This window comes from Mirounga angustirostris, unplaced genomic scaffold (genome assembly GCF_029215605.1).
Source record: "Mirounga angustirostris isolate CCGP_5_RB_7025 unplaced genomic scaffold, mMirAng1.0.hap1 SCAF_1, whole genome shotgun sequence".
Lineage (NCBI taxonomy): Eukaryota > Metazoa > Chordata > Mammalia > Carnivora > Phocidae > Mirounga > Mirounga angustirostris.
The window spans coordinates 208,309,703-208,326,509 of record NW_026991709.1 but is presented as its reverse complement, the minus strand read 5'-3'; positions in this window follow the sequence as shown (position 1 = coordinate 208,326,509).

Sequence of the window (16,807 nt, the reverse complement as noted above, 5' to 3'; positions counted from 1 at the left end):
GGGTTCCATTCTGCCCTCTCCACCCCCTTCAGACCAATTCTGAGGCATGAATGCGGCTGGCAGGGAGGTGCAAACTGACAACTTTCCCCCTGGCCAGAGACCAGAGCAGTCACAGTTTGGGGGATCTCAAACTGGAGGCCCAAGGGCCAAGTGTGGCCCACAACCCCAGGCCTGTTTGCTTAGCTCAGAGTCTTCCCATTCAAACAACCCTCTGACCTGGCCAGAAACACTGTACTTTTTTGTTGGTAAATTTGTTGCTCGAAGGGGTACAGATTAATAGCTCTGGGACTATTTATATGCTAGTGTTGAACAAATAAGTACATATGGTAGATCCTCACGGCCAGGGTTTCACGCTGTTGCAGAGGGAAGTTGCAAATAAGCAAGGTGGGGGTGCCCGGCTGGCTTAGGCGGTGGAGCAGTAGAGCGTACCAACTCTTAATCTCAGGGTGGCAGGTTTGAGCCCCACGTTGGGTGTCGACATTACGTAAAAATAAAATCTTGGGCGCCTGGGTGGCTCAGTTGGTTAAGCGACTGCCTTCGGCTCAGGTCATGATCCTGGAGTCCCGGGATCGAGTCCCGCATCGGGCTCCCTGCTCAGCGGGGAGTCTGCTTCTCCCTCTAACCCTCCTCCCTCTCATGCTCTCTGTCTCTCATTCTCTCTCTCTCAAATAAATAAATAAATAATCTTTAAAAATAAATAAATAAACAAAATCTTAAAACAACAACAACAATGTGGTGCTGGACTCTGGTTAGCAGTATGACATGTTTATTTTAATAGATATAAGGGGCGCCTGGGTGGCTCAGTCGGTTAAGGATCTGCCTTTGGCTCAGGTCATGATCCCAGGGTCCTGGAATTGAGTTCCACATCGGGCTCCCTGCTCAGTGGGGAACCTCCTTCTCCCTCTCCCTCTCCTTCTGCTGCTCCCCCTGCTTGTGCGTGCTCTCTCTCTCTCTCTCTCTCTCTGACAAATAAATAAAATCTTTTTTTTAAAAGACAGATATGAAAATAAATATAAATGTGTGTATACATGGCTTAGTAAACACACACATATTCCCTAGTGCTATCTGCTGAAGGTTCAGAAGCATTGATACTCTAGGAAAAAAATGAGTACACTCAGCCCCTGGGTCTTGGTCTTTAAATACCATTTTCCAATGCAGGGACCCAGGGCTGGAGAAATGGCTGATTCTAGGGCTAGGGCAGAGAAAATACCAAGCCTGGACACTTTCCCAGAAAGTCCTTAAAACAAGCTGAAAGGACACAGGAGCCAACCTGAAAGAACTTCTCTTGGCCAAAGCTGGATCAATCTGAGAATAAAGTGAATAAGCGTAGTATTGGATTATAACCCAAACGATGAAATAAATGTCCACAAGTCCATACTGATTAAAAATACATGATTAAATCCATTTAAAAATGGAGGAGAAGGGTCAAATCTCCCTGACTGGAGACTTTCAATTAATAAATGTGGAATGAGGGGCGCCAGGGTGGCTCAGTCGGTTAAGTGTCTGGCTCTTGGTTTTGGCTCAGGTGGTGATCTCAGGGTCCATGAGATCAAGCCTCGCATGGGGCTCCATACTCAGCTCAGAATCTGCTGGAGAGTCTCTCTCCCTCTCCCTCTCCCTCTGCTCCTCCCCCGTTCTGCCCACGCATGCTCTCTCTCTCAAATAGACAAATAAAATCTTTAAAAAAAATAAATGTAGAATGAACAATGAAAATAGAAACTAGCCATAAGAATACCACAGTAATGACTGCTGCAGGCAGAATCCACTGATGGATGAGAAATTTAATGGATAAAACTTTAAGGAGAAACAGGACATTTGCATAGCTTCAAAGTTTCTACTCCTAAATATTTATTAATCATTTTGATCTCTTGTGAGGTGCCTGGCTGGCTCGGTCGGTAGAGCATGCGACTCTTGATCATCGGGTTTTGAGCTCAAGCCCCACATTGGGTGTAGAGCTTACTTAAAAATAAAATCTTAGGGGCGCCTGGGTGGCTCAGTCGTTGGGCATCTGCCTTCGGCTCAGGTCGTGATCCCGGGGTCCTGGGATCGAGCCCCGCATCAGGCTCCCTGCTCCGCAGGAGGCCTGCTTCTCCCTCTCCCACTCCCGCTGCTTGTGTTCCCTCTCTCGCTGTATCTCTCTCTGTCAAATAAATAAAATCTTTAAAAAAATAATAAAATAAAATAAAATCTTAAAAAAAAATCACCTTGATGGCCTTAATCTTTGTCCACAAATTCTTGATACTCCTTCCCATAAGGAGTGGAGCTAAGTGGCCCCGTCCTTGAGGGGGAATGGACTTGGTGCCTTGCTTCATAGGACTAGGGTATAGTACAAAAAAAAACTGCACAGAGAGGTTCATGGCGACTTTAGTCGTAATTGCTAAAAGTTGGAAGCAACCAAGGTGTCCTTCAGTAGGGGAATGGATAAACTGCAGGACACCCACACACAGGAATATTATTCAGCGCTAAAAAGAAATGAGCTATCAAGCCATGAAAAGGCAGGAGGAGCCTTAAATGCATATCACTAAGCGAAAGAAGCCAGTCAGAGAAGGCTCCATGTGGGGCGCTGGGGTGGCTCAGTCAGTTCAGCGCCCAACTCTTGGTTTCCGCTCAGGTCATGATCTCAGGGTCATGGAATCGAGCCCTGCGTTGGGTTCTGTCTCTCTCTCAAATAAGTAAATAAATAAAATCTTAAAAAAAAAAGAAAGAAAGAAAAGAAAAGGCTGCATGCTGTTTGATTGCAGCTCTATGATATTCTGGAAGAGCCGAAGGTGTGGAGACAGTAGAAAGCTCAGTGATGGCAGGGGTAAGGGGTGGAGAAGGATGACGAGGTGGGGCGCAGCGGATTTTTATGGCAGTGATGGTGGATACATGTCATTATACATTGGTCCAAACCCATAGAATGTACAACCCCAAGAGTGAAGCCTAATGTCAGCTGTGGACTCTCGGTGATAATAACGTGTCATGTTAGGTTCACGAGTTCTACCCAATGTGGCAGTGTGATGTGGGATGTCCACAGTGGGGCAGGTTGTGGGGCAGCAGGGTGTATATGGGGACTGTGTACTTTCCACTTAATTTCAGAGTAATACAACTGCTCTGAAAAATAAGTTTATTAATTTTTCAAAACACCTTTGCCATTTCAAGTGGGCGGATGCTCCCAGGCCACGCCGCCTGGTGGCTTTGGCCATGTAGATTGCCAGCCTGGCCTCTGAAGGTATTTGAGTTTGGGATTCCTGGCTGAGATGCCAGGGTCATGGACTTGGGGGCAGACTGATGGCAGGGAGATTTCCAGGTTCCTAAACCTCTCTGCACTTCAGTTTCCTCACCTGAAAATAGGGACACACCATTGCTGCCGTTAGGACCTCACCTTCTGGTGGGGGGACCAAAAACCCACATACAAGTCAATAAGCAAATTCCACATAGTGATGTGTGCTATTAACCAATCAGATATCACAGTGTGATAGGAGAGTGACTGGGGGAACCATTTCAGATCCAGAGAGCCGGGCATCCCTCCTTAAGGAGGTGAAGGGAGCTGAGGTCAACAGAAAGGGGGTTCCCGGCAGAGGAATCATCCTGAGCAAAGACCTAGAATACTCCTTTTATTTTTTAAAACTGAGGTGATATCCACATAACATAAAATTAGCCATTTTAAAGGAACAATTCAATGACTTTGAGTACATTCACAATGGTATGCAATCACCACTTCTGTCTAGTTTTAAGACATTTCAAAAAAAAAAGACATTTTATCACCACAGAAGGAAACCACATCCATTAAACAGCCACTCCTCATTGCCCCCTCCCCGGATACTTCATGTAAATGGAATCATGCAATTGGTGATCTTTTGTATCTGACTTCTCTCACTTGGCATCATGTTTTCGGGGTTCTTCCAGTTGTTGAAGGCACCGGGAGTCCATTTCTTTTTACAGCTGAATAGTATTTTATTGTATCTGTGGACTTCTTCTTAAAGGTTCTAAAAGGCTCCGAGAAGAGACTTTCGGTTGTCGGGGGAAAGGGAGAAGGCAGCCTGGTGGTGGGGCATCACCTTGTCCCGAGATGATGGGCAGGACTTGGGCGGAGCCACACACCTCTCTCTCCTCACCTTTTCATCCCAGACCTGGCCAACTGCCCAGGGGGGAAAAGCTGAGCTCATCCTCCCTTGCCTGTGTCCCCAGTTACGGCTCTGGTTAAACTCAGGACAAGGACTTCAAAATCTGTTGATGTGGGTGGGGGCCAAGTTCTTGGGGAGACAGGAGGAGGCAGGCCCTGATCTTTCCCCCAGGCCTCCCCTCTAGGTACCCTCCTCCCTGCACCTTCTCACGTAGGCTTGGAAACTGGGAGTCAGCACCTCCTCTCTCTTCCCCCCGCCTCACACTTAGACATTCATTTTACAGACTAGGTAGAAGGGAAAGAACAGCTGGGCAGGGCAGTGGATCAGCACAGACAAAGGCCTGGAGGCTGCAAAGAATGTGCGAAAGAAAAGGAAATGAGGTCAGTTGGGCAGGAGCTTGGCTTAGGGAGAGCGAAGAAGAGGGGGTTGGGGGTGTGTTGGGGGTGGGGTAAGGGTCAGGTCTGGTGGGGCCTGAAATGCCAAGCCTCCGCTGTCTGACCACCACCTCACTAGATGACTTGCCAAACCTCTCTGATCTCAGTCTCCCCCTCTGTAAACTGGGGTCTTTCACACAGTGATCTTGTGAATACGGATGCAGTCATCAGTGCCGTGTTAACCCTCTCCTGACAGAGCAAACCACGATATAAATGTCAGATATTACGTTTTAACCACTTTATTGAGACTCGATTCGCCTACCATACAATTCACCCACTTAAAGTGTGGATTTTAGATTTTGATGGTTCTTGGTGGATTCACAGAGTGTGTCACCAATCACCACATCTAATTTTAGAATACTGCAGCACTCACAAAGGAAACTCCATACCCACTGGCCATCACCCTCATTTCTCTCCTCCACCCAGCCCCCGGAAACCACTCATCTACTTTCTGCCTCTATGGATTTGTCGATTCTTGACATTTCATGTGAATGGAATCATACAGTATGTAATATTTTGTGTCTGGCTTCGTTCACTCAGCCGAGCATGTTTTCAAGACCCAGCCATGTCGGGGTGCCTGGGTGGCTCAGTCGTCAAGCATCTGCCTTCGGCTCAGGTCATGATCCCAGGGTCCTGGGATCGAGCCCTGCATCGGGTTCCCTGCTCTGCGGGAAGCCTGCTTCTCCCTCTCCCACTCCCCCTGCTTGTGTTCCCTCTCTCGCCGTGTCTCTCTCTGTCAAATAGATAAATAAAATCTTTAAAAAAAAAAAAAAAAAAAGACCCAGCCGTGTCGTAGCATGAATCCCTACATCATTCTTTTTTATGGCTAAATAAAGTGTCATGGTATGGCTATGCCACGTTTAGTTTTTCCATTCATCAGCTTGTGGGCACTTGGGTTGTTTCTCCTTTTTTGGCTAGCTAGGAAAACGCTGCTCTGAACCTTGGTGTGTAGCCTTTTTGTGCGGATATATATTTTTGTTTCCACTGGGTATATTCCTGAGAGTGGAATTGCTGGGTCATATGGTAACTTTGTTTAACATTTTCAGGAATTGCCAGGCTGTTTTCCAAATCGATCGTGCCGTTTTGCATTCCCAGCTGCAATGTATAAGGGTTCTGATTTCCCCACATCTTTGCTAATGCTTGTTATTGTCTGTCCTTTATTATGATAGCCATCCGAATGAGGGTGAGGTGGCATCCAATTGTGGTTTTGGTAGTTACTACTTTTTGTTACTGTTTGTTACTGTTATTGATACACTTTTCACACTTCAGTCCATCCTTCCTCCTGTCCTTCTGCTCACAACACTCCATTACTCCTTGGTACCCTTTGAAGAAAGTTCAAAAAGTCCTGGCCGTTGGTATTGGCTCTCCCCCCACCCCCACCCCCACCCACTTCACCCCATAGCATAGTTCCTGCCTCTGAATCTCCAAATCTGGCAACTGCTCCTCATGGTCAAAGAGAGGCAAGCTTTGGGGTCAGGCAGATATGGGTTGGAATCCTGGCTCTGATGATCTTGGGTGGAAAGATTCACCTCTGTGAGCCTCAGTACCAATCAGTTAAATGGGAATCAGATTATTCCCTCTCTCATAGGGTTCAATGAATCAGTTCATGTCAACTCTTTCTTTTTTTTTTAAGAGTTTATTTTTTTAAGTAATCTCTATACCCAACATCGCGCTCGAACTCACAACCCCAAGATCAAGAGTCACACACTCTACTGCCTGAGCCAGCCAGACGCCCCTCATGTCAATTCTTCAGTGCAATGTCTAGCATTGAGTAGGGGCCCTATGGACCAGGATTTGCCTAGTTGGAAGTTCCAGAAAAACAAAACAAAACTAAGTTCAACTAAAAACAATGCAAACTCATGTGAGGAAAAAGAAGAGATGAATTGGCTCCTGTAACTAAAAATCTAGGGGTCTAGGAGTTGCGTTGACTCTAGGCATGGCTGGATCAAGAAGCTATATAGTGCCACTAGGAATCTAACTTGCTGCTTCCTGGCTCAACTGGGCTTTCATCTCATCAGGCTCCCCTTTGGGTGGCAGAGATCTTGTCTCCACTACAGACCCATGATTTCCACTAAGCAGCTACTTGGAAAGAGATATTCAACTGCCCCCAAGGTTTCAACAGATGTCCTAGTACTGCATTTCATTGGTCCAGCAAGGATCACATGACACAACCAAACCAGTCACCGGGCCTAGGGGATGGACTGCTCTGATTGGCCGACTCAGAGAGGAGGTCATCCCAAATTTGCCTGCGCATCTCCATCTGAGCCAATATGAGTCCTCAAGCCTTGGTAGGTTGTGTTTCAGGCTGGGAAGACATGGAGCGTCGGAAAAGTTAGGAAGTTACGTTCGTGGAGTTCAGTTTGGGCCATTTGAGTTGAGATGCCTCCCAGGCATCGAAGGGTGCCCCTGAGTCATCAACTGGATAGGAGACACCATTCACCGGGTGTCTTGGTGGCTCACATTCTTTTTATTGCTTTTATGGAAAGGTAATTTGATTTCCCTTTGAAGGATACAATTGGAAAGTGTAATTATTATGATGTATAATTTCTCCACCTGGAGATAATTGCCTTTTTTTTTTTCCTTCTTAGAAGTTCTGGCAGCACATCTCAATTCAGCTTTCCAAATGATCATGCCGTCCAGATAATGTATAGGGAGCATTCTGTTTTCTTCCTGAGTTCTTTCTCCTGGGCAGTTTCTCTTGCCACCGTCCCAGGAATCATCTTCAATTCCCATATTGGGACACCTGTTTCCTCCATCCCGTGTCTTCCTTTTTTGTTGTTGTTGTTGGTTCGCCCCCTTGTTCTGGTGGGGTGCATTCTGCAATAACTTTCTAAGAACATAAGAGCACAGGAGATAACATTTTTGAGCCCCTCCGTGTTTTGAAATGTCTTTGCTTGCTCCTCGCACTTGATCACTATTTTGGCTGGAAATAGTGGTCTGGAGTAAAAGGCCTTTTCTGTCAGAATTTTGAGGCCATAGATCCACTGTTTGTTTATTTCCAATGTCTTTGACTTTGCTGTTTGTGCTGCCAGGAATGCACTCCCTTCCTTTCTTTTTCTGGCTCATTCCTCCTCATCCTTTTGATCCCATGATGGACATTTCGAAGGTAAACCAATAGCTCTTAACTGGAAAACTCATCCAATTCCGTGACTGCCTGGACTAATTCTGGCCATCGGAATGCAAGTGGAAGTAGAATCCCTTCTCTATGTCAGTCACTTCTGAGCAGAGGCATCGAAAAGCCCACCCACGCCTCTCCAGTCTCCCTCTTGTCCCTCTGAGCCGTCTGAGGCAGGGAGTCCAACATGGCGCAGCCACAACACGGTGGGTGCCTCAGCAGCCTGGGCCCCTGCCTAACGGTGTGGAGCCGAGCCCCTGCCAGCCCACAGAGGATGAGTAACACAAGGGAGAAATAAACTTTGGTTGTGTTAAACTACTGTGCTTTGGACATGTTTGTTCTTGCAGCGAAACTGGATTTAGGCTAATCCAGAGTCCAACTTGAATGTGGCTTCCTCAGAGACGTCCTCCTGGGTCGCAGCCACTGAACTAAGATTACTTCCCCCTCTTGGCAGCTTGTAGTTCCCGACGTGACCCTTACTGCTATCATAACTGTGAAATTATTTGTGTAACGAGTTTAGCATCAATCTCCCGCATCCCCCCTCCAAGACCCCAAGAGGAGAGAGAGTGGTGTTTGGCTTACTTACCCAGTGCTGCAGCCTTGAACCCAGGACAGAGCCTGGTCCTCAGTAGATGTTCAGGAACCACTTTTTTTAAGGACTTTTTATTTTATTTATTTATTTTTTATTTTTTAAAGATTTTATTTATTTATTTGAGAGAGAGAGTGAGAGAGAGAGAGAGCACAAGAGGGGGGAGCGGGAGAGGGAGAAGCAGACTCCCCGCTGAGCAGGTAGCCCGATGCGGGACTCGATCCCAGGACCCTGGGATCATGACCTGAGCTGAAGGCAGACGCTTAACGACTGAGCCACCCAGGCGCCCCAAGGACTTTTTATTTTTTATTTGACAGAGGGAGAGCCCAAGCAGGGGGAGCGGCAGACAGAAGGAGAGGGAGAAGCAGACTCCCCGCTGAGCAGGGAGCCCGACTCGGGGCTCGATCCCAGGACCCGGGGATCATGACCTGAGCTGAAGGCAGACGCTTAACTGTCTGAGCCACCCAGGCGCCCCAGGAACCATTTGTTGAGTGATAGAAGAGCTTTACATCCTTTCAGCCGGAAAGACAGCAATGAGCAGAGTGTATTTCTAGCACATTTCCTCACACAACTCTTGAGGCATGAGAGACAGCACAGGATGGCCTCAAGGAGGCAAGGAGGTTTGACAAGGAGCGTGATTGATGGTGAGAAAGCATCTGTCTGCGTATTTAGGTCTCTTCAAGAGTGTGTAATTTATTCTAGCAACTGCTCAGCCCAGGAGGGATTTCCAGGGCATGATGTATTTCACTGAGGGGCATGGGAACAGGGTGGAGAAGCATAGAGGCATTCTTGGAATTGCTGAGACCCAGAAGGAAATTCAGGCAGCGACGCCAAGATGCAGTCACCGGGAGACAGTCCTACCGTATTGGGTTCCACTCGAGTGCACTTTTGCGGCTGTGCCCTGGCCGATTTGTGCCTTCGGCTTTGTTGAGCTGTCGCTGACATACAACAAACCTCTCGTGTTTCCAATGTTCTGGTTCCTCCACGTCCTCTCCAGCACTTGGTGTGGGCAGTCTCTTTCACTGCAGCTCTTCTGGCGGGTTTGTTGTGGGATCTGGTTGTCCCATGGTTTTTTGCATTTCCCTGACGGCTGCTGATGTTGAGAATCTTTCGGGTGCTTATTTGGCATCCGTGTATTTTCTTTTGTGAAGAGTCTGTTCAAAGCTCTTACCAGTGTTTTCACTGGGTTGCGTTCTACTTTTTAAATGCATGGTGGGGCGCCGGGGTGGCTCAGTCGTTAAGCGTCTGCCTTCAGCTCAGGTCATGATCTCAGGGTCCTGGGATCGAGCCCCACGTCGGGCTCCCTGCTCGGCAGGAAGCCTGCTTCTCCCTCTCCCACTCCCCCTGCTTGTGTTCCCTCTCTCACTGTGTCTCTCTGTCAAATAAATGAATAAAATCTTTAAATAAAAAATAAATGCATGGTGACTCTGAAGATTATCCCTGGGGATAATAGGAGCTCCCCTGCTGGATGACCTCTATATCTGAGCCTCTCTTCCTCATCTGTAAAAGGGGGATAATAAATGTACCTACCTTGTAGGGTAGTGCTGAGTGTTAAGTACTTAAGACAGGTCAAGTCAGGGGGCACCTGGGTGGCTCAGTCAGTTAAGTGTCCGACTCTTGATTTCGGCTCAGGTCGTGATCTTAGGGTCATGAGATTGAGCCCCGAGTTGGGCTCCATGTTTAGCAGGGAGTCTGCTTGAGATTCTCTCTCCCCTCTGCCCCTCCCCTGCCTCTTGCTCACTCTCTCTCTAAAATAAATAAATAAATCTTAAAAAAAATAAAATAAAAGACAGGAAAAGTCAGTAGGGAACTGATCTGGAGCCCTGGAGAAGCCAGCTGTGGAGACTCAGAAACAGCTGGGAGGAGGCTTTGAGGATGGCTAAGTTCTATAATCATTTAGTCATTCAACAAACAGTTATTGTGCATCAGTTGTGTTCTAACACAAGAGACACAAGGGAGTGGGGATGTCTGGTTTTCTCTTGTCATCGCCAGCTCTAGGTGCAGGCATGTTGCAAGGCATGACGGATGTTCTTGAGAGAATAATGGAGTCAGAGAGTCATAGCTCTTGTCTTTCTAGGGCTTTCACTCTCACAGGGGCACCAGGATTCACGAGCAATGACACAGTTGATTAGGAATTATTACAGCTGTGGTCAGGGAGAGACTGAGAACAGATAAAGGGCCCTAGCCCGGGGCACCGGGATGGCTCAGTTGGTTAAGTGTCTGCCTTCAGCTCAGGTCGATCTGAGATCGAACCCCGTGTCCAGCTCCCTGCTCAGAGGGGAGTCTGCTTGTTCCTTTCCCTCTGTACCCCCTGCCCCCAGGCTCTTGTGCTTATTCTCTCTCTCCTTCTCTCTCCTTCTCAAATAAATAAAATCTTTAAAAAACAAAAAATGACCCTAGCCCCATGGAGGTCAGGACAGGCCTCAGGGCAGAGGCTGGGCAAGCTGAGGCCTGAAGGGGAAGAGGCACCAAGAGGCGATATTAGTTTCCCACGGCTGCCCGTAATAAATTAGAACAAAGGGCTGGCTTGAAACGGAAACGGATTCTCTCACAGTCCTGGGAGCTAGAAGCCCAAAGTCAAGGTGTCAGCAGGTCCCTCTCTCTCTGAAGGCGCCAGGGCAGAGGAGAGACTCCTTCCTTGCCTCTTTCCTAGCATCTGGCGGTAACTGGCACCTCTGTTTTGTAGGTGAATAACTCCAATCTCTGCCTCCGTGGTCACTTGGCCTTCTTCCTGGTGTCTGTGTCTCTCTGTCTTCTTTTCTTACAGGGACACTAGTCGTCTTGGATTCAGGGCCCACGCTAATCCAGTATGACCTCATCTTAACTAATGCCATCTGCAAACTATTTCCAAATAAGGTCACAGCCACAGGTACCTGGGGTTAGGACTTCAACATATCTTTCTGGGAGAGACAATACAGTCCAAAGGCAGGCTGGCCCGGGACAACACTGGGATTTGGGATCTGAGGTGGTGGCGCCAGTTGGCACCAAACAAGTCTGATGCAGCCCAGTGGGGGATCCTGGGGTGGGGGTGCCTGGCGACTGGTTTGCTTAAGAGGATGGGACCTTGCAGGAGGAGGAGGAGGGGGAGAGGAAGGGAAGAAGGAGTTGAAAGAGCAGGGTCAGCACAGATGGAGATACAGAGCAGGCGCTGAACAGCTCCAAGGGGTCAGCCCTGATTCAGGCAGAGGTTGTCTGGGGAAGGAAGGACCCAGGGGACCAACTGCATCTAGGATGTCACATGTCTGGACGTGGGCCATGGTTATATTTCCTGCACTGTCCAATACAGTAGGCACTGGCCACATGGGGCTGGTGAGCGCCTGAAACGTGGCCAGTCCAAATTGTGAAATACACATCGGCTTTTGAAGACGGCACCTAAAAAGGTAAAATAGCTCAATAATCATTTTTTATACTTAGTACATGTTGAAATGATAATATTTTGTGTATACTGAGTTAAATAAAAAGTATTGTTAAACTTAATTTTAGGGGTGCCTGGGTGGCTCGGTCGGTTGAGCGTCTGCCTTCTGCTTGGGTCGTGATCCCGGGGTCCTGGGATTGAGCCCCATGTCAGGCTCCTTGCTCAGCGGGGAGTCTGCTTCTCCCTCTGCCTGCCGCTCCCCCTGCTTGTGCGCTCTCTCTAACAAATAAATAAATAAATAAATAAATAAATAAAATCTTAAAAAGCAAACCAAAAACAAACAAAAAAACCCCTTAATTTTGCCTGGAGTTCCTGGCTGGCTCAGTCAGTGGAGCGCGTGACTCTCGATCTCCGGGTTGTGAGTTTGAGCCCCACATTGTGTGTAGAGATTACTTAAAAATAAAATTTTAAAAAATTAATTTTACCTGTTTTTTAAATTGATTTTTTATTGAGATACAATTGACATATAACATTGTATTAGTTTCAAGTGTACAACATGATTTGATATTTGTATATATTGCTAAATAATTGGCACACTAAGTTTACTTAATATCCTTTACCTCACATAGTTACAAACTGTTTTTCTTATGATGAGAACTTTTTTTAATTTTTTAAATTTTTTTTAATTTTTAGTTTTTAATTTTTTTTAAGATTTTATTTATTTATTTGAGAGAGAGAATGAGAGAGAGAAAGAGCACAAGAGGGGGGAGTGGGAGAGGGAGAAGCAGACTCCCTGCGGAGCAGGTAGCCTGATGCTGGACTCGATCCCGGGACTCCAGGATCATGACCTGAGCCGAAGGCAGTCGCTTAACCAACTGAGCCACCCAGGCGCCCCTGAACTTTTTTTTTTTTAAAGATTATATTTATTTGACACAGAGAGACACAGCGAGAGAGGAAACACAAGCAGGGGGAGTGAGAGAGGGAGAAGCAGGCTCCTGGCTGAGCAGGGAGCCCGATGCGGGACTCGATCCCAGGACCCTGGGATCATGACCTGAGCTGAAGGCAGACGCTTAACGACTGAGCCACCCAGGTGCCCCTCACACCACGTTTTCTTTATCTATTCATCCACTAATGGTCAGTTAGGTTGTTTCCAGGTGTTGATTATTGTAAATAATGCTGTGGTGAACACAGGAGTGCAGATATCTCTACGAGATCCTGTCTTCGTCTCCCTTGAATAAATACCCAGACATGGGATTGCTGGATCATATGGTATCTCTCTCTCTTTTTCTTTAAGATTTTATTTATTTATTTGACAGAGAGAGAGAGAGCACAAGTAGGCAGAGAGGCAGGCAGAGGGAGAGGGAGAAGCAGGTTCTCTAAGGAGCAGGGAGCCAATGTGGGGCTCGATCCCAGGACCCTGGGATCATGACCTGAGCCGAAGGCAAACACTTAACGACTGAGCCACCCAGGCGCCCCTCTCATTGTGGTTTTGATTTGCCTTTCCCTGATGATTAATGATGTTACCCACCTTTTCATGTACCTGCTGGCCATTTGTATGTCTTCTTTGGAAACCTGTCTATTGAGATCCTCTGCCCATTTTTTAAAATTAGATTGTATTTTTCTAACATGGCTACTAGAATTTTGAATATTATATCTCACATTATGTATCTACCAAAAAGCACTGCTCTAGATTTCTTTGGTGTATAGAAACTGTTCATAAGGGCGCCTGGGTGGCTTAGTTGGTTAAGCGACTGCCTTCGGCTCAGGTCATGATCCTGGAGTCCCTGGATGGAGTCCCGCATCGGGCTCCCTGCTCGGCAGGGAGTCTGCTTCTCCCTCTGACCCTCCTCCCTCTCATGCTCTCTCTATCTCATTCTCTCTCTCTAAAATAAATAAATAAAATCTTTAAAAAAAAAAAAGAAACTGTTCATAAAAATAACTTGATAGGGGCACTTGGGTGGCTCAGTTGATTAAGCGTCCACTCTTGATTTCGGCTCAGGTCATGATCTCAGGGCTGTGAGATCAAACCCTGCCTCGGGCTCCATGCTGGGCATGAGCCTGCTTGGGATTGTCTCTCTCCCTCTCCCTCTGCCCCTCCCCCTTCCTCTCTAAAAATATAAAAAAATAAATAACTTGATAAATAGGTTCTTCCAGCTGTTGGGTGGATTAGAGGCCTCAGGGTTGGCAGCCGGCTGCTAGCGTTGGGGGCCAGACCGGGAGGGCAGTGGTGAATAAGAATGTCCATAGCAGGGGCACCTGTTAAGCATCTGCCTTCGGCTCAGGTCATGATCTCAGGGTCCTGGGATCGAGCCCCGCATCGGGCTCCCTGCTCAGTGGGGAGTCTGCTTGTCTCCCTCCGCCCCTCCCACCCCCCGATTATGCACTCTCAAATAAATAAATAAATAAATAAATAAATAGGGTGCCTGGGTGGCTCAGATGGTTAAGCGTCTGCCTTCGGCTCAGATCATGATCTCAGGGTCCTGGGATCGAGTCCCGCATCGGGCTCCCTGCTCCTTGGGAGCCTGCTTCTCCCTCTGCCTCTCTCTCTGTGTCTCTAATGAATAAATAAATAAAATCTTAATAAATAAATAAATAAATACAATCTTTAAGAAAAAAAAGAAGAATGTCAATAGCAGCAACACTTCCCACGGAAGTCGTGGCTGGTGTGAGCCAGGCCCTGTTCTTAGCCTTCTGCGTATTCCTTTCATCCTCCCAAACCCGAGGAATTAGGCACTATTGCCAAGCCCATTTGGCAGATGAGGAAACTGAGGTGTAGGGCGGCAGGGTCACCTGTCCAAGAGGCCTGATCACCGCATCTGCCTAAGTGGCCATGACTATTGGGCTGCTTCAGGATTATGAGGACACCTGGGGACAGACAGACTCTGCTAAAGGAAGCAAGGGAGGCTGGGGGTGGGGGTGGGGCAAGGGTGTGGGAGGAAAAGCCAGCGGGGGTGAAATGCAGGACCAGTTAGGGCACACTGAACCTGGGGAGCCTGAGGGACATTCCAAGGGGGACACATGTGGAGGCTGGACCCCGGGCTGGGGCCAGAGACCCAGGTGGGGAGATGAGGTGATTATACTCATTGGCAAGGGGGAATGAAGGGCAAGGAATCCAGGGCCCCACCGTATCCCCCGAGGAGGGGGTGGTCAGCCACCAGATCCAATGGAAGGGGGTCACCTGTGGCCCCCACATACCATCTGCCCCTTGCAACAAGTTCTCTTTCCATTCCATATGTTATTTGTTGCACTTACTGTGTTGTTGAGCATGTGTACATGCAGGACACATGCTGAGTGTTGAGGAGCCAGCAGTGACCAAGATGGACAGAGTCCCCTGGCCTCGTGGTGTGGTGGGGACAGAGGTAATAAATATAGCACATATATATATATGATCAGTGCTCTGGTCTGGATGTTTGTGTCTCCCCACAAAATGCATATATTGAAACCCTAGCCCCCAGTGTGATGGTATGAGGAGGCAGGGCCTTTGGGAGATGATCAGGGATTAGATGAGGTCATGAGGGTGGAGACTCCATGATGGGGTTAATGCCAAGAGGAAGACACAGGAGATCTCTCTCTCTCTGCCTCTCTCACTGAACACACCAGAGAAGGGCCACATGAGGACATAACCAGGAGCAGGGCCCTCACCAAGATCTTGGTGGTCATGGCACCCTGATCTCACGCTTCCACCCTCCAGGATCATGAGAAAGAAATTGTTGTTTCAGCCACCCAGTCTGCAGTATTTTTTACGGGAGCCTGACCTCAATCAGGTTGTGGTAACTGCTCTGTGAAAAAAAAAAAAAAAATAGCAGGGAACAGGAAAGGAGTCCAAAGGAGGCGGTGGGGTAGATTTTGAGCACGGTCAGACTGTTGGGATGACATTTGAATAAATTCCTGACAGAGGTCCAGGAGGAGCCAGCCATGCAAGGATGTGAGGCCTAGGTGGGCAGGGGGAACTGTTCGAGCAAAGGTCCTGGGGTGGGATTGCAGTTGTTGGATTTGAGAAAGGAGGCAGGTGTGGCTGAAGGGAGGCGCAGTGAGGGTAGAGCGGAGGAAAAGTCAGGGAAGTGACCATCTTTTTGTACCCTGTTCACATCCCACAGCCTCATCCTATTTCCTGCAGCTGGCTGAGGACAGTGCCCTCGAGCTGGCCACTAGAGGCCACCCTCTCTGCCATTTACAGGGTCACAACCACTGTCATCCACCTTTGAGATTGTGGCTTGTTTACTCTGACCCCTGACTGTGCCTGTAATATCATGCTAAAGCGCTTTGCACGGATGGGCTCAGCTCGTCCTCCTAACATTCCCGAGTCAGATGCATTGACAAATTTTTTTACAGCTTTGAGTTATAACTGACATACTGCAAATCACACACATTTCAAGTGTCCAATCTGATGAGTTTTCACATCTTGTAACCCAGCATCACAACCAAAATACTAAACATATCCACCATCTCAAAAAGTTATATTCTAGCCCTTTTTTGTCCCTCCCTCTAGCCTCTCCCCACTCCGCCCCCAGACACCCAGAAATTGATCTGCTTTCTGTTACTAGAGATGAGGCTGCATTTTCTGGAGTTTTAGGTACATGGGACCAGAGAGTATATACTCTTCTCTTTTTTTTTTAAAGATTTTATTTATTTATGTGACAGACACAGCGAGAGAGGGAACACAAGCAGGGGGAGTGGGAGAGGGAGAAGCAGGCTTCACGCGGAGCCGGGAGCCCGATGCGGGACCCGATCCCAGGACCCTGGGATCATGACCCGAGCCAAAGGCAGACGCTTAACAACGGAGCCACCCAGGTGCCCCTATACTCTTCTTTTTTATCTGGCTTCTTTTCCGCCGCAGAATTATCACGAAGATTCGTCTATGCTTTTGTATTTGAGCCCCTTTTGCTCCTGAGGGAACTGAGGCACAGGGAGGTGTGACTTGGGGGCGCGAGCAGGAGGAGGTGTCACACAGGTTCGGCCCCAGAGCGGCGCGGGTCCCGGAGGCCCAGGCCGCCGAGGGGCGCTCTGGCGGGTGGGACGCGGGCAGGTGCACTCCCGCGCGGGGCCGCCCCCTGGCCGGCCTCTCCCTGCGCGCCGCCGGCCTCTCCCTGCGCGCCGCCGGGGGCGGGGCCGGGGGCGGGGCCGCCCGGGGCCGGGGCGGGTCGGGGGCGGGGCCGGGGGCGGGGCCGGGCCGGGGCCGCCCGGGGCCGGGGCGGGCCGGGGGCGGGG